This window comes from Schistocerca americana, chromosome 4, assembly GCF_021461395.2.
Source record: "Schistocerca americana isolate TAMUIC-IGC-003095 chromosome 4, iqSchAmer2.1, whole genome shotgun sequence".
NCBI classification, from domain to species: Eukaryota; Metazoa; Arthropoda; class Insecta; order Orthoptera; family Acrididae; genus Schistocerca; species Schistocerca americana.
In genome coordinates, this window is record NC_060122.1 from 266,263,786 (window position 1) to 266,290,648 (window position 26,863).

Here is a 26,863-nt window from a genome sequence, read left to right on the forward strand (position 1 = left end):
GCCAGCTGATCTAGTCAAGTGCATTCTGTGGCGGTAGTGCAGCTTTCGTAGTATATCGCAGAGGAAGTGAGATGGTTGCTCTTCATGACGAACCGAGTTATTTCGTCGAGTGCCGAAAGCTGATAGAATCCGTAAGTCCGTTTCCCTTGCGTGGGCGTGGATTTCAGGTTGAATCATTTCCTAGACTGTTGTTGCCTTTGACTGGGCACGCGAATTGTTTTATGAGGAGGGGCATCTTACATCAGTTTATGGAGCGAAGTAGCCAGCTGGACGGTGAAGTTTTGCTGAACGAGACGGACTTCACGAGAGTTTATTGGAACAAATAAATTCCGTTTGTTCCCTTGGCAACTTGAGTGTCATGTGAATCTGGATGTTTCCCTTCGTTGGAATTAAACTGTATCGCTGCTCTGTTGGGTAGAAATATACCAGTCGTCTCTCGGAATCATTCCTGAAAATGTTCCCCCAACACTTTTAATTATTAACTCTTGAGATGTGAAATTTGACCCTGTCTTGTGGAGTAAGCGAGGCTGATGATCTCTATTAAGATTAATTTATTAAATTTCATATTCACCATCGGCAGTACAGGTTATTACAGTATTCACTACTGCCGTTCCCAAAATGGTTCAAATGGCTCTGGGCACTATGGGACTTAATTTCTGAGGTCATCAGTCCCCTAGAACTGAGAACTACTTAAACGTAACTAACCTAAGGACATCACACACATCCATGCCCGAGGCAGGATTCGAACCTGCGACCGTAGAAGTCGCGCGGTGCCAGACTGTAGCGCCCAGAACCGCTCGGCCACGCCGGCAGGCTGCAGTTCCCACCTTAGGTCGTTTTCAAGTCGTTTTAGGTACTGTAAACACAGCACTAGTCAACTTATAAATTAGTTGACTGTCTGTGGTTCGTGTTAGCCTTATTTAAATTGATTTGATAGTGTAACAGAGCAGAGAACTAATCCGTGAGCGCCAACAAACGTTTCCGATTAATCTAAGGAGCAGTACGCTGTAAAGTTTGCCTCGTGCAACACCCTTTGACAAGAGTGTGTGGATTCGGGCCTAGACGACAGACGGGAAGGAACGTTTCACAGTAACTTTTATTTTTTTCGCCACTAGGCGTTCCATTAGTCAGGCCCTCGTCTTAAGATGGATTAGCATGTTTCTGCATCATGATATTTACTTGTGACATGCACACTGGTCGTCTATTACCCAGACAGCGATGTAGGAGGAGCTTGCATGCAAATCTGCTGTATTCTGCCATAGCGCACCACACGAATCTCTCACTACAAATTTCAAAACCACCTCGCTCTATACAGGGTAAATTTAAAAATGGTGATATTTCTTAAATTAAAGTGAAATGAGTGCATTATGCTTCTAAAGAAAAGTGCCTATACCCTGGTAACCAAATACAAGAGACATCGTGGGCTACCTAAGCAGAGATGGTAGATTTCAGTAACAAGGATGTGAAGGTCGTTTGTCTTCACATACAAGATGTACGTGGCTTTCGAAGATTCTGCAATAACTCATTAGCCTAGGGGAAAATAAAGCTGTGAAGTTACTGTCACAATGTTACTGTCACATATCGCTGTGTGATATTTCGTTTTTATACGGCTGTTTGGTAGTTATCTAGTGAGTATATCTGAGCAGCGTGTCTCGGAAGGCAGCCCTGCACTCGCAGTAGGGGATGGTATGCCACCAGAAGCGTCTCTGTAGCGCCCTCTGTGGGCAAAATTACGCTGGTTGCATCTCAATAAATCGATCAGGCCTACTTTGGGGAATGGGCTATTTGCGGAACTCGGCCAACGTCCTGATCCGCGGCTATTGAAAGCTGGACTGACTTCTTCAGCCTTTCGAGTCAGTGTACGCCACGGTCGCCACACAGCCCTCAGAGAATACCTGAGTGCGACATTCTTTCTTTTCTGCTTGACTTCAAAGCGTCATGTGCCACAGCAGCACCAAGCCCGCATGGAAGAGTCTATTGCGTTCTCTCTAAACATTTACTTTGGATGATATTATTGCATCGCTTTGGGCAGAATTTTTTTTGCATAACGATGACCAATCCTGAGTACACTGCTTCAGCAATGTGCCAACTTCTCGTTAAAAACTGTGTTTCCTGTATGCAAAAAGAGGTCGGTTACGTGCACTTCCCCCTGCTCTTTCATGAATTTAGCAACAATTCTCGGCAACAGCATCCCCTTCCCGAGAAAGTCAGAGAGAGCTTCCTGCTCTGGTGCGCCTTAGAGAAGTTATCATCTCTGGCTGCCGTTTGATGCTGGTTGGCCCACGTCAGTTGTTTAAGGGAATGTAAGCAGCGCAGTTATGGTGAAACGATGCATATTCTGTGCAGCTCGTTGCTTGCTTACTTTGCCATGCAACCTGTGTTGTTTATTTAGTTAGATTCGTGGCTTCTTATTGGAACTTTGACTTTCATTATGCCAACTGCTCGGATAAGCAGGTCTTGTTGTGTTAGCTACATACAGTCTTCCACAGTATTTTCCCCTCTACCACTGTGTTAGTCATTTTGTAATATAATTTGAACTATAATATAACTTTGCTATCTGTTAACCACATTACGATTTATGGGTGTCGTTAGAGCAAACAAATAACTGTTAATCTCTGTCTTGACATACATTTCAAGGACCTTTAAGTAGTCCTACGACCTGTTCTCTTCAGGTGACCCACTAAAAAGAAATATAAGTGATTGTTTATCCAATTGGTTCACTTCGCTATTTTGGCGTTATTTTTGTGGACAGTCGCCGGCCACTGTGGCTAATTGCACCCCAAACCAAATAATTCCTCTTCTAGTGGTGATCAGTGCCCTTCATAGTGACCTCATTGTGTGTTTAAGGTTACTGTATTAAGCTAAAGTTCTCGGGGCATGTCACTGTTGTTTAATATTCTCCACTGCCGAAATGCTAGTAGCCGGCTTCTTTGGCGGAGCGGTTCTAGGCGCTTCAGTCCGGAGCCGCGCTGCTGCTGCGATCGCAGGTTCGAGTCCTGCCTCGGGGATGGTAGTGTGTGACGTTCTTAGGTTAGTTAAGTTTAAGTAGTTGTAAGTCTAGGGGACTGATGACCTCAAATGTTAAATCCCATAGTGCTCAGAGCCATTTGAACCATTTTTTTGTGGACAGTCGCTTACTACCAGATTAACCTACCTATTATTTTGTCAGAGCAATAAGCATTGCACCCGTCAGTCTTATATCAGTTCGACAGATACTCATTGTCAAAGCAATGAGCAATGCACTCGGTCTTCTCGTTTAGCATACAGTACTCGTTAGTGTTGTTGTATCAAAGCAACGAGCATTGCACGCGCTCGACTTACAGCACCAGACACTCTGTCCTAACGGTTCAAAATATAATATCATTTACACTTGAGTAACGTTTATCCTGAACTAATATTGTATCAAACAGGCTGTGTGTTTCATTCAACATTTCTTGTAATTTGCAGTGCTTCCAGGAAAAGATCTATGCCACTGTTGAAAATGTAATCCTCTTGAAAATTTCTTTTGTTTCTTCGTCGACGTATTAGTTAAATAATGATGGCAATAGTCTAAAAGCCCAGCGATTTCACTCAACAATAAAATTTTCTTTTTTGACCTTCGAATTTAGATATCTTTTTCTTTAATCCTGTATTTTACTATCATTCTTATCAGAATTACTACCTCTCTGTTCCAATTCAGGCGGTCTTTCTCAAGGTTTAGAAACAATACGTGTCTGTTACAGTTCTCCGCTATATAGTGTTCTTTTTCTTATTTTAATGAAGAATTGCCTTTTCTGAAGCGTAACTTGTTACAGCTGTGTTGTGACCCGCCAGGGATTGAGAATCAAGTTCGACAGTCGTAAAACCAACGTTTATAACTGCTAGGCGTGTATTAACGGACATGACTTCTGTAACAGACGGATGAATCCAGCAGTGACACTACACAATTCGCAAGAGCCAGACATGCAATTATTTAAAAACATCTTCCTGTCTATATAAAGAATTCACCCATTTCTACGATAGTTTCCCCATCCTGTCGTCTGGAACAGTGTTAACGATGAAGACAGACACAGCACAAAATCTTACTCTTAAATATACTCTAGAGAAACGGGAAAAAGAATGGATATGCAAATGACAAACTGAAAATTCTGCTAATGTTCCTGTATGTAATAAGTAGGCTTGTTAATTCTATGTAATAGAACAAGAGGTATTATGTCGAAAAAATAGACTGCTGCAACTGAGACTAAAAACAGAATTAACCGAAAATAATAGCTTCAGTAGTATTAGTAAACATGCTCTATATTGCACAAATCATATGTTTCATTGGCATATTGATGTGACATACGTAGATAATATATGAGTTTTCATACTGTAATGACGGTTATTAACCGAGAACGGTAGTGATAATAACATACAGACACTTGAGCGTCATGCGTTTCATAAAATATGTAACACCGGTCGGCACTCACTTTATTAAAATAATTAAAGTTATGACGACAGATGTTTCCTGATACCCGCTTCATGTACTTGGTTCACTAAGTAATCTTCTTACAAATATAGAGGTATCTTCGAGAATCATAAATCGTATTGATGGCAGCTACGGAGATCCACATTCTATTGAGGAAACTCAATTTCAGCTTGGGGCTTAGGAAACCCGGTGTATACAAAATTCCGTGTCAATGTCGGTAGGCTTACATCGGCCTTTCGATTCACACAGTTCATGATAGGTGTGAGGAACATCGCCGTCGTACGAGGCTACAACAACCGGAAAAATCGGCAGTAGCAGAACACTGCTTAAATGAGGGACACGGTATGAAATTTGATGAAACTGTGTTAGTTGCCAACATTTCCGGTTTTTGGAACAGTGTCTATGAAGGGGCGATTGAAATTAAGTTGGCGCATAATTTACTCAACAGAGACAATGGGTTTACTCTTAGCAGTACGTGCAATCCTGTGCTATTTCGCATCAAATCGTTGCCACCAGTGTTCTACTAAGGGCGGCGCCACCTCCCAGTCTTGGAGGGCAGCAACCGTGATGGGCGGCGCATGCGCCGTGTACTTAACGGAGGCCAATATAGGACGTCGATTTGCGGCCTGACGTCATTTCTCAGCGGGACTCATCAGCAGAAGCAGAATTCTCCATGAAGATGGCGACCAGTTGGACCGCCGAAATATCGAGTCAAGTTGACTTTATTATCCGGCAGCAAACTGGAAGGGACTTTCAATACTTATTACGCCGGGAAAGTCTACGAAGTCACAATTTCAGCACTACTTTTTTTTTTCATTTGTGGTGCTATGAGGCTGACAAATGTCTGACAATGCTCATTATCAAGTGAGAAATGACGTATTGATACATTCTGCAAAATGAGTATCAGCTTTATGGGGAGAATTTCCTTTGGTCAGAAGGGTGAGATCAGAGATAACAGGAAGGCTGAATACGCACGAACCGCTCGATAAGCCGGGTGGGAGAGACACATTCGATGGACAGTAAATTAGCCGGATCACATTCCGTTGAAGTTTCGTCGGTGGGGATTGATGAAAACTCCAAAGACAAGACGAAAAGTCCAAAGATGGAAGTAAACAAGCCAGTAGAACTAGTCTTTTCATTCTTAACATGTCTTATTTTTCAAAAGAATAGTGACAGATACTAATATGACACTAAATTGAATGTCGCAACGTAGAAGTCGTCTGTGTTAATGTCTCCTAAAACATTTCCATTTCTTCAGGTGCTCTGTGTTATGTTGTTTCAAAAGCTGGCGCGTGTGTGTTACGAGTAGGATCTAATTTCGCTAATATTTCCTGCAAGAGGCCTCCAATAATTTCAGAGTGACTCATACAACTAACTCAATCTGGAGCGGTGGACCACAAACGCACGAGACCGAAACTGCGCCGGACGTTTCATCTGGAGGGCGACGAACCCAATTGAGAAGATCTCCGGAACTCGGCGTAATTGGCGGGCGGCTCGCGGGCCCCCAAGCCTACGAGGCAAGGCCTGCCCCGTGTCCAGACTGGTGTGGGCTACACCTGCCCGCTGCCCGCCCGGCCGTAATTCCATTAGCGCGCTCTGGCGACCGCCCCCGCCGCCCCCACACCCCGCCACCGCCGCCGCCAGTCCGACGTCCGGCCGCGCCCCCGGTGGTACCCAATCCTCTTAGGACTGCTGGATTATGCGGGCCGCCATGCTGCACTCTTCGTGGGCACCTGTTGGTCAGAGCTGTCGGCAAGCCCAACGCTTCCGGAAGAATATATCAGCGCATCCGGTCCCTGAGCCCCGGTGTGCTGCTGCGTGCTATGTTCACACAGGTGTAAAAAATGTGACAGTGTGATGTCAAGAGTGATGAACATGCATCTCACGTCTAGAACTTGTTTTCCGATTTACTAGGGAAACTAATACCCACTAATATAATCGAGGTCATCAGTTATACTAGTGTTTTACGATATGAGGTCCGCCTTTTTCCAAACACACTGCTTTTTCTTTTTACCCAAACATTTTTCAGCACCTCTGTGCCATCATCAGTGTTTTTTTTCTATTGAAAAACCGTAAGAGTGAAGATATTTTACATTATAACTTATTCTGAAGGTGGCAGGGATCAAGTACAGAGAGCGAAAGGCTATTTACAGTTTGCACAGCAACCAGATGGCAGTTATAAGAGCCGAGGGTTATGAAAGGGAAGCAGTGGTTCGGAAGGGAGTGAGACAGGGGTGTTGCCTATCTCCGATGTTATTCAATCTGTATATTAATCAAGCAGTAATGGAAACAAAAGAAAAATTCGGAGTAGGAATTAAAATCCATGGAGAAGAAATAAAAACTTTGAGGTTTGCCGATGACATTGTAATTATGTCAGAGATAGCAAAGGACTTGGAAAGAGCAGTTGAACGGAATGGACAGTGTCTTGAAAGGAGGATGTAAGATGAACATCAACAAAAGCAAAACGAAGATAATGGAATGTAGTCGAATTAAGTCGGGTGATGCTGGGGGAATTAGATTAGGAAATGAGGCAATTATAGTAGTAAAGGAGTTTTGCTATTTGGGGAGGAAAATAACTGATGATGGTCGAAGTAGAGAGGATATAAAAAGTGGACTGGCAATGGCAAGGAAAACTTTTCTAAAGAAAAGAAATTTGTTAACATCGAGTATAGATTTGAGTAGCAGTAAGTCGTTTCTGAAATTATTTGCATGGAGTGTAGCCATGTATGGAAGTGAAAAATGGACGATAAATAGTTTAGACAATAAGAGAATAGAAGCTTTCGAAATGTGGTTCTACAGAAGAATGCTGAAGATTAGATGGGCAAATCACATAACTAATGAGGAGGTACTGAATAGAATTGGGGAGAAGAGAAATTTGTGGTACAACTTGATTAGAAGAAGGGATCGGTTGGTAGGACATGTTCTGAGGTATCAAGAGATTACCAATTTAGTACTGGAGGGCAGCGTGGAGGGTAAAAATCGTAGAGGGAGATCAAGAGATGAATACACTAAGCAGATTCAGAAGGATGTAGGTTGCAGTAGGTACTGGGAGATGAAGAAGCTTGCACAGGATAGAGTAGCATGGAGAGCTGCATCAAACGATCTCTGAACTGAAGACGAAAACAACAACAGCAACTGATTTAAAAAAGTGAGTACTAAAGAAAGTTTTTGTTCTTTTTGCTGCTTACCGTGATTTTAAATTTTGTGTTAAATCAATTATAACCTAAAATTTTCGCTTTTTACAATTTTTCCAATAAACAAAAAATTCACTGGTGATGGTATAGAGGTGCAGAAACACGTTTGGGTAAATAGTAAAATCAGTGTGTTTGCAGAAAGTTGGATCCCATATCCTATAATTCAACTGCAAATGCGGGAAGAAAGGACAGTAGCTGCAGATCCAAAAGATGAACAGTGTCATAAGGTGTGGCCTTCAGGTAACCTGTTATAATCTTGTTAGTAGTCGAAATTTCCAGCATCGTTGTTCATAACTCCTTAGGAAGCTGCTGCAATACAAACCGGAAATAACATTCTAATAAGTTCCAAACAACTAAAGGAGGTTAACAAGGCTGTGTCCTTTCGTAATTACTGTTTATCACTGTCGTAGATTAAGTTGTGAAAGAAAAGAAGCAGAACGACTATAACGCATCTCCATTTACACACGATATATAGTTCAGTCGTCGTAAGTTGACTCCGGACAGTTGCAGTGGGCTGGGCGCGGCAATTTCACGTGCCTACCTCAGCCAATAACGTAAAGCGATTTTGTAAACGTCTGTATGGCAATACCTCAGTATTGTCGCAGCTCGCTAGGCGGATGTTGTTTTCGCTTGTAGACGATTGTGTGAGCCCTGCTGACTCGTATCGATATCTGCTTCACCGTCTCCTTGCATAACTTCACCGTTCTGCCGCGCCGCGAGGTAGTACGATTGCGCGCCTCCGGGAGTTTCGCAGTGATCTCTGAATCAAGTCCAACAGCGGTCTCCCCGGGGAGAGGGAGAGAGGAAGACACGGTAATTTGGGAAGAGGCGGTGCCCGTGTTGAAAGAATGTGTTGCCTTGTACGCGCTAACCGTTACTGTGGGAGGTTGATCTGTGGAGAACCTAGGAAGCTCTGTGTTTGGAAGTATATATTTCTGCTGCACTCCAAAGTGGACCAGTCCACCACATTCCTGGCGATTATCCTGCGTTAACCTGAACGCCGTGAGCCCCCTGCGACAGTCTACAGTCTCCTCGTGCGTTTGCCGACACACTCAGTCGCATGATTGCTGACGCCGCCAGTTGCTTTAGGGCGAGCCGCCTATGCCTTCCTCTTAGGTCGTACTGCTCTCCGGCAGTTTATTAATGTTACTGTGAGTGTACTTGTTTCAATATGGCCTTAAGGTTTTCCATTTGTAATTGTTCCCCTGTTCAAGTATTTGTTACCCAAACTAAATAATTCCTCTGCTAGTAGTGATCAGTGCCCTTCATAGTGACCTCATTGTGTGTTTAAGGTTACTGTATTAAGCTAAAGTTCTCGGGGCATGTCACTGTTGTTTAATATTCTCTACTGCCGAAATGCTAGTAGCCGGCCGCTGTGGACGAGCGGTTCTAGGCGCTTCAGTGCGGATCCGCGCTGCTGCTGCGGTTGCAGCTTCGAATCCTGCCTCGGGCATGGGTGTGTATGATGTCCTTAGGTTAGTTACGTTTAAGTAGTTGTAAGTCTAGAGGACTGATGACCTCAGATGTTAAGTCCCATAGTGCTTAGAGCAATTTGAACCATTTTTTTGAAGTGCTAGTATCGTACAAGTTTCTGCTCATTTTTGCTTAATCCTGAGTAATCATTTAATGTATACTCGTATTTTAATATGGAGCTCCACCAACTGTAACATAATCGCGTACTCAAACAGTGATCCAGTACTGTCAATTTTTTTTTATTCCAGTCTCCGATCACAATATCAATTCTTTAGACGATGACCGATTTCAGTCCGTAATGACCATCCTCAGATGCGAGGATGGCTTTTGTTAGTTTTATATGCATGGCCTGGCCAAGTCCTCAACGCGTTTGTTGAGGCCGTTAATAAGGAAGAAGTGGTTATTTGCTCCCAATTACTCTTTCTGATTCTGAGGTAAGGTCTTTTTTAGCTTTCCTTATGTCACTGCATCCATCGCAGGCCTTACGTTCATGCCTCAACACCCAATATTTTCGGGGTGCTATGTGGCTTTTCTCACTATCCCACAGGGCAAGTTCAAAGTGTATTCAAATGTGTGTGAAATGCTATGGGACCCAACGGCTAAGGTCATCAGTCCCTAAGCTTACACACTACCTAACATAAATTATCCTAAGGACGAACACACACACCCATGCCCGAGGGAGGACTCGAACTTCCGCCAGGACCAGCCGAACAATCCGTGACTGCAGCGCCCTAGACCGTTCGGCTAATCCCGCGCGGCACAGGTCAAGTAATAGTAATTATTTTCAGTTTAATTAATTGAGGTTGCAAATTGTATTAAATTTCGTTTGTATCTTTCAGAGCCTCTACCAAATTAATTTGTTTAATACATAATTTAATGGGTACTCAAATCCGAACTTAGTGGGCATAAGTTGATTCCGTTTGCCTATAAAAATGCTTCATTTAATGGTACATAGCTGAATGGGCTGAAGTGTCTATCTTGCGCTTCCTTTGGTGAAGCGCTATTGTCAGTGTATTACTGTTTGATTCGGACCTGCGTTGTTTTGGCGAGTCCTTCCCTGCGCTGTTTCCTACTGGGCAGCGCTCCTCGCCTTGTCTGCGGGCTCTGGACCGGGGTGGCCCTGTACTGCCGCGTGCGTCTGCTCGGAGCGGTGCGGCTCCGGCAGCGCGACGTCTGACACCATTACGTACCTCTGCGGACACCTTTCAAGCCGCTTCGTCAGCTCCACAAGTTGGGTTTGCCTTTTCTTCTGTAGCCTTTAGGCGATTGTTCCTCAGTGTCTCACTTATGGAGATTCTGTGTAGTCCCTTGATTGTTAGTGCCGATGCTCTCCTGTGACGTTATAGACTTACTGCCCTTGACTCGGATACTGGTTATTCAGCTGATTTTTGCTAATTAATTCGTTGTCCTAGAAGGGACCTTTTTTGAAGATTGTGGTTCTGAAATGGTTTCGGAGCCGACTGATAACTTGGTATTGCTTTAAATACAATTGTAAAATTTTTTACCTGCTTGGTTTTGTTAAATTCACAAGTTTTTCAGTACTAAATATTTGTCCAGCGCTTTATGTGTCAGTTGTGTAGTCGTTGTAACTGCCATTCAGCATTGTCTCAACTAACAGTTTTAAATTTTTGTTGCTTCCTTTCAAAGAAATTTGATTGTGAAGCACAATATTTGAACTTTTCATGTCACTAACTGTTTTACAGTAGTTCGAATTCTTTGTGGCATCGTAACCCTTTCTCCAATTGTGATTAATTAATAATAAATTCAAATAGCGAGAAGAGATGAATAATGACATAACCGGAGCTTAACCTGCCACGAGGAGTTCCAATCCTTGTCCTACTCTTGAGAATTTCACTGTGCTCTGCAGTTCAAAGCTTGCAACAGCGCTGTGTCTGTCAGGTACTTTCTTACGCCGTCACGACTATAGTAGTTTGTGGCATTGCAGAGAAAGAAGTCCAGAAGAGGATTGGGACCTGCAATGACGATCTAAAACTACACGGCGATACATAAATCAAAGACGGTTGCAAACGTCAATCAACAAGCGGAAGAAGAAAGGAAGAATAGGATTGGAAGAAACACAGCAAGAAACAGTAGTCGAGTACTCCTTGGGTGCATCATTTCAAGCTTTAAAATCAATACAGACTTTCTTTTAGTCATACATTATCGCCATAATAACATAAGGCGTAGAAAACTGTGCCGGCCAGAGTGGCCGTGCGGTTCTAGGCGTTACAGTCTGGAGCCGAGCGACCGCTCCGGTCACAGGTTCGAATCCTGCCTCGGGCATGGATGTGTGTGATGTCCTTAGGTTAGTTAGGTTTAAGTAGTTCTAAGTTCTAGGGGACTGATGACCTCAGATGTTAAGTCCCATAGAGCTCAGAGACATTTGAAACATTTTACAATCCGCAGAAATGAAGTTCTTACGAACTTTTATCCAGAAAACTGGAAAGGGTGGGGTAGGAACTGCAAAAAATGAGGACAGAAACAGACGTGTACACATCCTAGAAGGGCCGTTTGAGGTGGTCTGACTGTCAAACTAATGGACGAGGGAACGATAGCAAAACAATGGCTACACACAGATGTGATTGGTTGAAGATCGATAAGAAGAGCTAGGAAGAGATGACGGGAGCAAGTGAAGAAGGATACAGCAACACTAAGAGTGAACTGGGGTAGATTCCTGAGAGAAGAATGGTAAGTGTATAGACAGACACAAAAACAGAGGGCTTGCAAAACACACCGGAAAAACTGAAGTGGAAAACTGACGATTGCGACAGGGATGGCGATGGCAGTCATGCTGAAGTGAGGCAGCTGTGGACAAGTAGAGCTAACGACTACACAGACAAATGCAACTTTTTTATCATCTATGGTTTCTTAAACAATGAATCAATACATGGCCTCAGTTTAATTTAAAGCACGACCTGTTTTGTTAAAATATGACTTTATTATTATTATTATTCACGTTTGGGCCGTACTGGACCACGCGAAGTACAATCACGGGGCATTCAGTTATTTTCTTTTAGACTTTCTCTCTGCCCAAATTGTTTTCATTCTCTCGGAATGAGCTCTTTTCCTTTCATCAGACCATGTGGTTCCAGTTTTCTTTGGTTTTTCAGCTTGACCAACTACCCAGTCATGAATTTTTTGCCCAAATAATTTTCTGTCTTGAATTTCATCTTGTTTTATATCTGCCTCTTTCATGTCCTCTTTTATAGCAGCAATCCATTTTATTGTCTCAAATTTACCTTTACTTCGATTTTCGTAGAATTCCACTACTTGTTTAGTTAGTCTGGTAGCATCCATTCTTTTAATATGCCCATAAAATTTTAATCTGCGTTTTTTCATGTCCGAATATATGCTGGTGTATTTTTGAATTTCACTATTTGCTCTTAGCCTGTATGTTCCTTCTTCAGTATATTTTGGACCTAGAATTTTTCTGATTACTTTTCTTTCTCTTTTTTGGATTTCTTGAATGTCCTTTTTTCTGTTTAAAATTAGCGTTTCAGCCCCATAAAGGCACTCTGGTTTTATGACCGTGTTGTAATGTCTCAATTTAGAGTACCTCGAGAGGCATTTTTTGTTGTAGATGTCTTTTGTAAGTCTAAAAGCTGTCTCCATCTTTTGACAACGAATTTCATTTCCAATTTTTTCTAGACCAGTCTCTGAGATTGTTTCACCTAAATATTTGAATTGCGAAACTCTTTTGATTTTTCCATACTTAGTTTCCAAAAGTTTGGGTGCCAGTTTGTTGCTACTCATATACTGTGTTCTTTCAAATGAGATTTGGAGACCTACTCTTTCTGCTGTTTCTTTAAGAATTTCTATTTGTTTCTGAGCAATTTGGATGTCCTGCGTTAGAATAACCAAGTCGTCTGCAAAGGCCAAACAGTCTATTCGAATATTTGTTCGTCCTAATTTCACTGATTGGTCAATTTTGAACTCCAATTTTCGTTCGCGCCACTCTTGTATTACTTTTTCTAGAACGCAGTTAAATAGCAACGGAGAGAGTCCATCACCTTGCCTCACGCCTGTTTTTATTTCAAAGGATTCTGAAATTTCTCCTCTGAACTTTACTTTTGATTTTGTACCAGTTAGCGTGTCTCTGATAATTGCCGTGGTTTTAGGATCCAGGCCTTGTTCTTTCACAATTTGGAAAAGAGATTCACGATCCACTGAGTCATAAGCCTTTCTAAAATCTACAAAGGTACAAACTAGTTTTTTATTGTAAATTTTTTGATGTCTGAGAATTAGTTTGAGGACTAAAATCTGTTCTGGGCAAGATCTATTTGGCCTGAAACCTGCTTGATATTCGCCAATTTTCCATTCAAGTTGTTGTTGTGCTCGGTTCAGAAGACATTGAGAGAGGATTTGTATGTGACTGGAAGAAGAGAAATTCCTCTGTAATTATTAACATCAGTTTTGTCTCCCTTCTTATGAAGTGGATGAATCAAGACGGTTTTCCATTCATCAGGAATTTTTTCAGTTTGCCAAATGTTTTGCATGATTGAAGTAATTTCTTTAACGGTTTTTAGACCAGCTGCCTTTAAAAGTTCTGCAACAATTCCATCTTCACCAGATGCTTCGTTGTTTTTCAACCTATGAATTTCTTTAATGATTTCCTCTTCATTTGGTGCAAGTGAAACTGGATTGCATTGTTGGGGAATTTTTGGTGGAAATCTTTCTGTGGGCTCGGGGCAATTTAGAAGATTCTTAAAATATTTAGAAAGTTCTTTGCAATTTTCTTGGTTGTTAAGAGCCAACTGTCCATTTTCCTTCTTGAAGCAAAGATTCTGGGGTTGGTACCCCTTTATTTTGGTTTTAAAAGTTTTATAAAAATTTCTGGTATTGTATTTCTGAAAATCTTCTTCAATTTCTAAGAGTTGACTATTCTCATATTGTCTTTTTGATTGTCTAATTAGTTTTGAAGTGTCTTTTCTAGTTGTCAGGAATGTATCATATGTGTCTTCTGTCTTGTTGCTATTCCATGCTTTAAATGTCTCTTGTCTGGCTTTGATTGCATGATCACAGTTTTCATTCCACCAAGCATGTTTCTTGTGTTTTCGTAAAGGAATTTGATCTTGAGCTGTTTTGATAATCTTGTGTTTGAGTTGTTCCCAATTTTGTGCACTTGTTTTGTCAAATTCGTCTGCTAATAATGATGGTTGGATTTTACTGGTGTCAAATTTGGGGATTAATGGTGTCCTTTTGTTGAAATTTTGGGGTTTTAGCTTTAGTTTCACACGGGTTAAGTAATGGTCTGAGTCAATATTGGCGCCTTTACGAACTTGAACATTTAAAATTTCTTTGTGACATGGATACGAGATTGCAATATGGTCAATTTGGAATTCGGCTATGTCCTTGTTAGGTGATCGCCATGTCTTTTGTTTTGAAGGTTTTTTCTTAAAATGACTTGACATAATTTTGAGATGGAAATTTCTGCAAAATTCTACCAGCCTCTTTCCATTTTGATTGGTCCATTTATGTGCAGGGAATTCACCGACCGTTTTTCTAAATTTTCTCTCTTTCCCTAATTGTGCATTAGAATCACCCATTAAAATCTTTACATAATTTTGAGGAATTTTGGAGACTGTATTCTCTAACACTTCGCATGACTTATTTACTTTTTCTGGATTTGTTTTATTCTCCTGGTTGATAGGCATGTGTGCGTTAATTAAACAGCACATTTTATTTGCACATTTCATGGAAATTGTCATTAGTCTGTTGTTTACTGGATTTACTTCGATTACGGAGCCAAGAATGTCTTGCGATATTTGCGAATGCAACACCCAGATGCGGAGTGTTTTCAAGAATTCTTTTGTCTGTTTTACTTTTAAACAATCGGTAGTTTCCAAAATCCATGGTATTCTCATCAGGCAACCTTGTTTCTTGCATGGCTAAAATTTTGATATTTTGTTCTTTTAGTGTGTCTCCTAATTTATAGAGTTTTCCTGGTGTCAAGAGAGAGTTAATATTGATAGTTCCAAAAAATGTTTCGACCTTGGGCATGAGTCGGTCAAAAGACTTCGATTTCCTCTGGTTTGGGATATAGCGTTTCAGCCTAGTCTCCCCAGAATCCGATAGACTAGTTGCGCCACTGATGGCGGAGGATTTGTTACCACCTGGGGTAATTTTGTAATTACTAAAACGCTCCATAATAGTACTTAGAATCAAAGGGTTGAGCTCAGAAAAGCTCAGTGGTTAAGACTGGAGTGGTTAGTTCCAGAATTTGTATTACGGCCGCACCTCTGGTGAACAGACGCCGACCACAGTGCCGCTTGTTACAAGTCAGACGCAAGGTGGATTTATTGTATTATGTGCCTCTTCCGCTAGTTCCACCGTACCGAGATTCGTTCTCTCCGCCTTCACTACCGTTGAGGTCTTCGCTGTAACCCTAGCAAAGGGGCCCTGACAGAGTAATATCACCCGGGCCAGGTGAACTCTGGTTTTTTAAACGAGGTTGTTACTCCTCCCCCTCCTCCTTCCTCATCACTTGCATAATGAGGCCCCGGGCTTGGGACCGGTACAGCGGAGTTAAAATATGACTTTATTGTAAACTATAAACTGATATATAGAAGGAAGTAAAAATGATTCACATCACATTTTTCGTACAATCGCTAACATGAGGTAGTTTAAGAAGTGTAACTACCTGATAATCGATAAGATTCACTTTTGACTTGACGCCCCGAAATTTGGAGAATGTCACCCGTGTTTCAGTTCTACTCCTGATAGATGAGAAAACTTCTCGCTGAGAACTTTCTCCTGATCCACGAAGTTCCTGCCGGAGAAAAAAAGTCAGACAGGTTATCATGGTAGTTACGGCATATACTAGCCAGTCCAATCACTGACACCGATATTTCTACTCCATATTATTATTAATGTAAGCAGTATTTGAAACATATACCTTTAAAATATTTAATTACTTTTTTAAATATTGGTTGTTAATTGTAAAAAGTAGTGGGTGATCCGACGATTTTTGTAATCATATTGGGATTCATCACACTAAACACAACGAAAACAAGGATATTTTTTTTTTCTCGACGGCCTTCGTTTTCAGGCTGTGTACTCATGTCCTAGATTAGATCTCAAACCTCTTTTTTCTAAGGGTGGTGTCCCTCCACGCCCGCGCCGACATCTACATCTACATCTACGTCATTACTCTGCTATTCACAATAAAGTGCGTGCCAGAGGGTTCAATGAACTACCTTCAAGCTGCTCTCTACCGTTCCGCTCTCGAACGGCACGCGAAAAAAACGAGCACTTAAATTTTTCTGTGCGAGTCCTGATTTCTCTTATTTTATCGTGATGATCATTTCTCCCTATTTAAGTGGGTGCCAACAGAATGTTTTGGCAATGGGAGGAGAAAATTGGTGACTGAAATTTCATGAGAAGATCCCGTCGCAACGAAAAACGCCTTTGTTTTAATGATTGCCACTCCAATTCACGTATCATGTCTGAAACGAGATGCCCTTCTTTGTACTTTTTCGATGTCATCCGTCAGTCGCACCTGATGCGGATCCCACACCGCACAGCAATACTCCAGTCTCTTTGGTGGAACTATTGCACCTTCTAAGTGTTCTGCCAATGAATCGCAGTCTTTAGTTTGTTCTACCCACGATATTGTTTATGTGATCGTTCCAATTTAGGTTATTTGTAATTGTAATCCTTAAGTATTTAGGTGAATTTACAGCGTTCAGATTTGTGTGACTTACCGCGTAATCGAAATTTAGCTAATTTCTTTTAGCACTCATGTGAATAACTTGACACTTTTCTTTATTCATGGTCAATTGCCACTTTTCGCGCCATACAGATGTCTTATCTAAATTAAATTGTAATTCGTTTTGAACATCTGATGACTTTACAAGACGGTAAAAGCAGTATCATCTGCAAAGAATCTAAGACGGTCACTCAGATTGTCTCCTATGTCGTTAATATAGATCAGGAGCAACAGAGGGACTATAACACTTCCTTGGGGAACGTCGGATATTACCTTTGTTTTACTCGATGACTTTCCGTCTATTACTACGAACTGTGACCTTTCTGACAGGAAATCACGAATCCAGTCGCATATTAAAGGCGTTACTCCGTAGGCACGCAGTTTGGTTAGAAGACGCTTGTGAGGAACGGTCTCAAAAGCCTTCTGGAAATCTAAAAATATGGAATTAATTTTACATCCCCTGTCGATAGCACTTATTACTTCATGAGTATAAAGAGCTAGTTGTGTTTCACAAGAACGATATTTTCTGAATCCGTGCTGACGATGTGTCAATAAATCGTTTTCTTCGAGGTACTTCATAATGTTCGAATACAGTATATGTTCCAAAATCTTACTACAAATCGACGTTAGAGATAAAGACCTGTAATTCACCGCATTACTCCTACTTCCCTTTTTGAGTATGGGTGTGACTTGAGCATTTTTCCAGTCTTTAGGTACGGATCTTTCTGTGAGCGAGTAGTTGTATATAATTGCTAAATATATACATGGTGTTCTATCACAGAAGTTCTGCTCTCACCTCTGCATTTGTTAGTGTTTAATCGAGGAGTACACAGGATGCAGTCTGTGATGTTATCCGTACGTCTGGGTAGGATTATCCATTAATACGGATCCATCGGGAGACAGAATTGGTCTAAAGCGAACAAGAGGTAACGGTTTTGAGGGGAAGAGGCAAAAAACGTGCCAAGGCAAGTGCCAAGGGAAAAGAAATACTTCTGCGACAGTCGAGTCAGGTAGTAAGGGCAGTAGCGGTCTCTTCTATTTTCGACCCATTGTGAAAGGGTCGAATTGTGTCAGTGGTTTAGTATCATATGTAATAGCCAGCTTTGTCATATGGTGAATAAATCCTGTCGAGGAGGGGAGACACCTCTCCTGCTGGACTCCTTCGAAGACTCGCGGGCCAGCTGCTGCGACTGATCCTTTAACATAGCGATGTCGTTATATGCGAGGGCTGGAACGTTAATAGTGGCAACTGTTCATTTACAGCTCGTACAAAATAGATACGTGTTTCAAAGTTTTACTGACCTGCAAATTAGTCACGAGCATTGTGTATAATCCGTTGCCAGTTATGTGGAAGTTGTAGGATACTCTTAGCGGTTGTGTTAACAGTTTGACCGGCGCGGTCTGTTGCCCGACGAACTTGTAGCAGTTCTGCAGCGAATACCGTGAAGTGTTTACGTCATTTTAGAAATCGATTTGAACTTACGAGGGCTTAAGTCAGGGGAGTGCAGTAGGTGGTATAGCACTTGGCATCCCCATCAGTCAAACAAAGCAGTAACGGCTTGCACTGTACCTGCTTGAACACTGTCCTGAAAAATGATGGTCAGGTCCTGCAGAAAGTAACATCACTTCTTTCTCTTAGCTGGTCGTAGGTTGTGTTCCAAAAATGAACAGCATAGAGACAGAAGTGACATGACGAATTGTCGACCATAAAAATGACATCGTTGTTCGGGAACGTGACGTCCATGACTAGTTAACCAGTATCCGAACATTCAAAGTATCTAGTCCATTCCATGTAAACACAGCCCACACCATTATGGAGCCACCACCAGCTTACGCGGTGCCTTGCTAACAAATTGGGTCCATGTGTTTGTGGGGTCTATGCCACACTCAAACCCTACCATCAGCTAATACCAACTGAAATCGGGGCTTATCTGACCAGGTCCAAATTTTACAGTCGTCCAGAATCCAGTCGACATCGTCACGAGCCTAAGAGAGGGGCAGCAGATGATGTCGTGCTGTAAGCAAAGTCACGCCGGTCATCTGCTGTCATAGCCCATTAACGACACATTTAGCCGCGCTGTCCTAACGAATATGTTCGTCGTACGTCCTACATTGATTTCTGTTATTATTTCACGCAGTGTTGCTTGTGTGTTAGCACTATTAACTCTAAGCAGATGCCGCTGCTCTCGTTCGTAATTTAAAGGTGGTCGGCAACTGTGTTGTCCTTGGTAAGAAGTAAAACCTGAAATTTTGTATTCTCGAAAGTCATATTTCACTGTGAATCTTTGAATCTTGAAATAGTGAATTCCCAAACGGTTCCCCAAATGGAAATGCGTCTAGCTCCAGCCACCATTCCGCTTTGCAAGTCTCTTAATTCCGGATGGTCGGCCGGAGTGGCCGAGCGGCTCTAGGCGCTACAGTCTGGAACCGTGCGACCGCTACGGTCGCAGGTTCGAATCCTGCCTCGCGCATGGATGTATGTGATATCCTTAGGTTAGTTAGGTTTAAGTATTTCTAAGTTCTAGGGGACTGATGACCTCAGAAGTTAAGTCCGATAGTGCTCAGAGCCATTTGAACCAATTCCTGATGTGCGGCTATTACCACGTCTGAAGTCTTTTCACAGAAATTATCTGATCTGTTAGTAAAAACGACAGCTCCACCAGTGCGCTGTCCTTTTGTACCCCGTGTGCGCAGTATTACCGTCACAAGTCACTGACGACTAAACAGTGTCTTTTTTTCAAATGGTTCAAATAGCTCTGAGCATTGTGGGACCTAACATCTGAGGTTGTCAGTCCCGTAGAACTTAGGAGTACTTAAACCTAACTAACCTAAGGACATCACACTCATCCAAGCCCGAGGCAGGATTCGAACCTGCGACTGTAGCGGTCGCGCGGTTCCAGACTGAAGCGCCTAGAACCTCTCGGCCACACCGGCCGGCAATATCTTTTCTTACAGGGCTGGTCATATTGGCACAACTGCATCGTTGGGCAAGTGCGCATGTTCGAAATTGATACGTTGTGATAAAAGTTGTTATCCCTAATTAGGATCCCCTTACCTAAATTCCAGCTAGACTGCCGTACATCAAAAGAACGAAATTCTACAAAAGGACAGAATGAAAGATGAGGAAATAGTGTAGGACGAATGGTGAGGGGTGGGGCTGCCATCAGATCAGTGACAACTTGCAGACCGTAGTCTGTGCATCGCCGTTCTAGACGCAGCGGCTCGCGCGCGCTCTGGGCAGTTCTTTCTTCGCCGTCCGTCGCCGGCGCAGCAGCTAGCTGCTCGCGAGTCGCGCCCGCACCCGAGCCGCACTATGGGCGAAACAGCCCGCCTGCCTGCCTGCAGAGGGCGGCTCGGCGCAAACTCCCCGCTGATTGAATTATCCGGATAGATGGCGGCGACCTGCTCCTCATCCATCCTTCCTTCCTTCCTCGCTCGCTCGCTTGCTTCCCCTGGGCTTAATTAGCATTCAAAGTAACACCGCCTTTGACGGGCTCGCGAATCAAAGGGCGCATGCATTAGGGCTTTTTGTCTCTGCGCGGAGTTTGGAGACTCCGAGGCGGCCCTATGCAAACTGTGTAGCCCAGCTGTCAGCTAATTTCGCCGCTTTTGTGCGTGTTTTAAAGGAGTTAAACTGTCCTTTACTTTTTCGCGCTAATACGCAGCACCAGCCGGCAGCATTTTTGAGTACACGCGTTTCGGCTACAAAGAGCTCGAGTGCGCGGACGAATTATACTTCTGAAGAGTGGAAATTGGGCTCTTATAATGTAGTTTCGAGACTATTTCTCGGCTAGCAGGCGGATAGCCTTGCGGAACAGCTTTTCAGCCATGTTCAGAGGGAATAGGCAATACAGTGAGTGGGTTCGCAACAACGCAATCGAAAAGAGCGTCCACTCTACAGCTTTCAGATGTCCTTCAGTGGAAATTACTGTCGTCATTTACAACGATGTTGCCTGCAGATTTATTAGTTTGATATCACATCATCTAGGGTCTCGTTTGACAAATCTCCCACTTACTGCTGAAGATAACAGCTCCTGAACCCATCAGCCATATTAATGCACTAGACACTGGCTAATCCGGCCATTCCTGGCACATACAGGATATAACAAAAATGTACGGCACTAATTGCAGGACACATGCCTTACAGGTAAAGGAAGAAATTATCGTACATGAGCAGGGATCTGGAGACCCTTTGTTTCCATGTTAAACTAATTATCTCCACCTCATTAATCAGGGGAAACACACGATCACAACGTACCAATGTACCACATGCAATTCTTTCTCACGGAAGTTATCAATATGCTCTCCGTGGGCACAGATACATGTATGCACCCGCTGTCATAGTGACTCTCGGACTTACTGATGTATCCCTGGAGTAATGGGTATTAGAGATGGGCGAAGTCGGTCATCCTTGGGAACTGGTGATCGCTCTTTTATGGGAACCGTTCGTTTTTACTCGTTCACCGTTCATTGTGCTTGCTATATGGTTCAAGAGGGGACTCTTACCTTCCCCCTGGAGTAAAGAGTTTTTATTCGTAACAGAAATCTCACACACTTGTAATTTTTGTGATTCTGCAAAACATCTCATTTAGCCAACTGTAGCGTTATATTGCTGATCGCAGTGAAATAATATAAATGTAATAATTAGGCAGTGAAGAAATAACAAATAAGCTAACGCAAACTACTTCGAAAGAATTGATGACAATTGGTAAGCGACAATGAGCACTATAGTGCTCGGGGCCGATTTTTCGTGCGCCACACTGTACCACTGAAATGATATTGTAGGAGTTATCATATTCTCCTTACTAAATATGACACCATACACTCGATTACGAAGCGCGGACTTCATTCGGTTGTAAGTCGGTCTGCCTTCCATAACAATGAACATGTTCTTTACCTTGGATCAAAAAAAGACGGAAAATGGCCACTTGTGTGTGCCGTGCCGACGTCCTTTGCATGTGTTACAACAAAAAATCTAGCCTTTTCGCAAGTATTTCTTCTGCTGTTCATTGCAATAGTGAAGTAAGCTGATACGCCGTTTTGTTACCTGAAAAGACGTATCCATTACATACTACGTAACTTTTTATGTAATTTTCGTAACTAAAGTACATTTTAACTAGTGGTCGTGGACGCTGAATAGAATACGAAAAGAACCAAAAGTTCAGAGTTCAAAAAAAGTTTGAAACAGATCTAGAATGGGCGTGCGAAGCGAAAGAAACGAACAACCACAACTCGATACTGAACTAACTATGAACACTCGGAAATGGAACTGCGACGAGTGGCCACGCCAAGAAGGACGAGTCCGGCCGAGCAAGACCGAGACCGAGACAGACGGGAACGGGACCGAGGCTGGAAAGAGACCGACCGACGTGCCGTTGCGGGAACGAGACCGATCGTTTCCCGTTCCCGGGAACTATAAATAGAAAGCCGCGACCGAAGTGAACTATGGAAGACCGTTCCTCAGAATTCGTTCCTCGCTCGTCCCGTTCATCTTGGTGAACTGTTCTTTTGGACCCGTTACTTCGAGAACGACCCATCTCTACTGGGCATGTTCTCGCAGCCTTCTACAATACGGGCACAGAGACCCTGAACATCTTGTACTGGGCTTCCATACAAAAGAGCTTTCAAATGCCCCCACAAGTAAAAGTCCAGTGGGGTTAGTTCCGGAGAGGTTGGAGGCCAGGCAATTGGTCCATCTCTACATATCTCTCTACACCGAATCTGTCACTTAGAAGCCAACGAATATTAACACTAAAATGAGGCCTATCCCGGTCGCAAGTACTCCATGTTCCGTAAGTCGGCGATGAATGGCTTCTAACGTTTTCCTGTCGGGGCACTTCCGTCCTGGAAATCTCTCCCTTTCCAAACGTTCAACGCGAGCAGCATTGCCGCAGCTGACCCACACATCAAACTGGCATCTGCCATCTCTGCATTTGTGTACACTGCCATTACATGTGGCAAATCTGTGATTAACTTTACACAGTAACCCGCTTGCTTGCAACGGTCGTATTGATCGCTGGAACAGCTGATGTTACCTGTAAACAAGCAATGGCCTACTTTGCAAGACAGCAAGGATGTGTAAAACAAAACACTGGCGGTGCACAACGTAACCAAACGTCACTTAGAATGCATGTTCCCCACGATTCTAACGTTCTGTTCTTGTGTGTTTACCATGATTAATGAATTGGAGAAATGCTTTGTAACATGGAAACGAAGCATTTCCAGACCCCCGTTCGTATAGTATAATGTCTTCATCTACGTGTGAGGAAGTGTCCTGCATTTTGTGCGGAGCATTTTTGTTACACGTCGTATCAGTGCCGCATTAGCGGAAGTACCGGATAATTGAGAATGTCTTGAATTTTGTGTAAACACATAGGCTTTATACTTTATTAAACCCAAAGACACATAAGTACCGGATAATTGAGAATGTTTTAAATTTAGTGTAAACACATAGGCTTTATACTTTATTAAATCCAGACACATTAATTTTCATGTAAGACTTATTCCCTTAGTATGTACATGAACAGTAGTACCGCTCACTGCCAAACAAGCCCTAAATATTTAATTTTCACAGATGATACGCAACGGCAATATGCTTTACCGCACACAACGGCTTTACGAGCATAGCATCGGTACTACATGTTTCCGGTTGTTGCATAATGTACTCCAGGAAGATATCTACAGCTTCAGCACCATCAGTGTGAGGAATCTTCAAGTTCTCTCCTCCTGTGTCCTCTTCTTCACCACTTTCCAGAATTGTTTTGATTTCCTCTTTGTCTGTTAAAATTTGGTCATAAATAGTTGCTCGTCCAACACTATATTCACCAGATACCTCAGTTCAACTTACCTAATGCCGAGTTTCTGCTTGAGGTATGCCATAATGTATTTCCTTTGAGATGTTATGGTACCGAACCGTAAAGAAAGCCACAGTTTCAAACGTACAGAATTGTTTGGAATTACCTAACAACATTGTTCCCAACGAGGATCCATTATTGTAAGCGTCAATTCTCATTGAGCCGCTAGAGGCTGGATGTGGGCCGCATTACTGAGATGCCGGGCTACTGAAGAGCGGATTAGCGTGAATTTAGTGTATTATGAGCATAAATTTTTTATTTGAAGATTTACTCGGAAGCAAGGACGCTGGAATTGACGATATTCCCCCGGAATTATTAACATATCAGATATAACCAACGATAACGTGGCTGTTACGTCAGATATGTAATAGGCACTGGTCAGCCAGAAGGTGAAACGCGCTGACTGGCGGTACCCAAGATTTAACTTACAGCGACAGTCGATCGTACTGTACAAACGTCGCTCTGCCGTTAATGTATGGCTTCCTGCAACGCTAAATTCTTGGGCGAACCAATCGACCACTACAGCTTTAATTAGGTACGGTTTTAATTACACTGCTGATGTTATTACTGCGGATCGCTATCTGATTTTAGAAGATTCCAGTCGTAGTGGAGCGCCTGGTGACTACTCGAAGTCTATCTCGTACCGTAATCGCACTCTCAAGGAACAAATTGAAGGCAGATCACCCTTAGTAAAATTACTACTGCGGCAACCTCAACCACTGACTATGCAGCTGGCTCGAATATCGAATAGTGAAAGACAGCACCCTTACTTTACACAACGTCGAGATCGAACGATGACATGATTACACTACAAATAGACACATCCAAAAATTATAATGACAATGATCACCAATATCAAGCAGTAATTACGAGATACGCCGATTCAGATAACAATTCTCGTTATCTAAGCTACAGGTCGAATCCAAGCATCAAATCTCTCCTAAATACAGTACCCGTTTATATTATGTCGAGATAAATGCCCCATCTAGCTTGCAATTGTTCACCAACACAACGAAATTCTCACAACGCAGTACATTATCCCTGGAAAACACTCGTAACTTTTTAATTACTTACAAAATTCCTATTTCATATAACGTCGTGTTATGACCAGTTTGTATTAAGACGCTTCCAGCAATATCGATAAGAATGGAAATAGTTTATGCTGCCACTAAATCTCTTTCCACCTAGTCCAGCGTTGCTATGTAAATAATACAACGTCACGTACTTCACAGATTTAATAATCTTTGTATTTGGTGTAGTCGTTGACCTTTCCGTAATAAATTACGACATCTTCAATTCTACTTGCATTTACTTAGACACTCTTTCCATCAATGAAATCGTTTTAACTTTTTAGAATATCTACCCTTTGTAGGTTTATCGTGGTTCCATTCAATCAATGAACTTTTGATTGGGCAAACTTACAAATACCTGCGTATACTTGTGTCCCGGAACTTGGTGTTAAGATCTCTGGAATTCACCCTTTCCTTTTCCCGTGAAATATACATGCAAACACCAGATACTAAGTAAATACACGTAAGGTTTATGTTAACCCAAGAAAACTTGAATTTATTTTCTCTAGGTGTTTCAATACAATTTCATTCACGTAAGTGAGCGAGTGCCATCAAAGACTACACTCCACAACACGGACATTCAGTAATAAAAAAAATTAAACAAAAACCTTAAGTGCCACCGCCACTTTAAATCTAACCTTAAGTGACAATTTAAAACAATTCAGAACCTCTTCAGGCGTTGACAATACGCGACCCGCTAAGTTCCCTATTTGAATTCGGCCACACGTCACTTTGGCTAATCAATTTCTTCTTTAACTGCGTGTTGCTTTTAAAATGGTTCCTTTATTCTCTCGTCGCTTATTCACTCAACTACTGTTGCATTCTATCACAATATAATAAAACAGTTCGTATTTATTCGAGCTAATTTTCGGTCCGCTGTAAGATAGTGGTTTTAAACAACAACTGCTAACATGTGTTCGAGGATTTCCCTTCTCGACACACACACACACACACACACACATACATACACCAACCACTATCAAACCACTTCAACAAAACGGCTAACAACCCAATTACCTCTTGGCGAGCCGCGACCACCAATGGTACAACACGGACAGGACATCAGTTCCACCGATTCCCAAAAACTCAGCACCTACAAATCTACTTCTCTCTCTAACGAGGCTTACACTGGATTTACCACAGCAAAGATTTACCACAGCAAACTTTACGACCGAAACTGCCCTCAAGACGACAATCAATTGATAGCTCGTGCACCTAAAATTGCCAAAACTGGTGTATCACCAGCGACTATTTAGAAAATCCGAAAGAATCTCTGTATATTCCACTGCTCTGCTTTGGGAGGAAACAACCGTCACAGCCACGTATATGGGCAGGGGCCTAACAGACTAAATAGCCACGCTGCCTCCGCGAAGTCTACCCAAATTAAAGTACTGGTACTACAAATCCAAACTCCTTCCCCGCACCCAAGCCTTAACCGCCAGCTGCGGCGCCTCACTGCACCACGCAGTGGGTCGCCCTATTATCGGACCTAGACGCACACCGATATATCCACTTATTCGGTGAGAGGTCTACATGGGGACCAAGCAACTCTTTATGTCATACCATAGGAACCATTTAAAATGCACGCAGCGCCACACCAACTTTTGACAATTAATTAATTATTCGTTGCTGCTGTCGTTTCTCTACGACAGCGGCTGGCTGCTGCGCGTCGCTCAGGCAGCATCTCTGGACCGAGCGATGGCGAGTTGCTGCATCGCTGAAGTCGCGTGCACTCACCTGCACTTTCGTCGACGTTCGCGGCTCATTTACATTTTTTTTTCCTTAATACATCGTACACTTATATTTTCAGTAACCACCAGGTGTTATTATTAAGTTATCGGGTAGGATGCTCAGCACTAAAGTGCGCGTCATTTATTTTGGCGGCCGAGTTTAGGTTCGTTCTGCGCATCTGACGTCACAAAACACAGTCAGTCAATGAACAGAGAACGACGTTGCCACATCTCGTCTGCAGTGCAGAGCATGGACGCGAGTGTCTTCAGTTTTAGAAACGTTCAGTCATAAATAAAGTAATAGAACAAAAGCAATGTCTTGATAGCAGAGTTTCTTTTATAGAAAGTTTGGAAAAAGCATTCTTTATACCAATTGCTTCATATTCT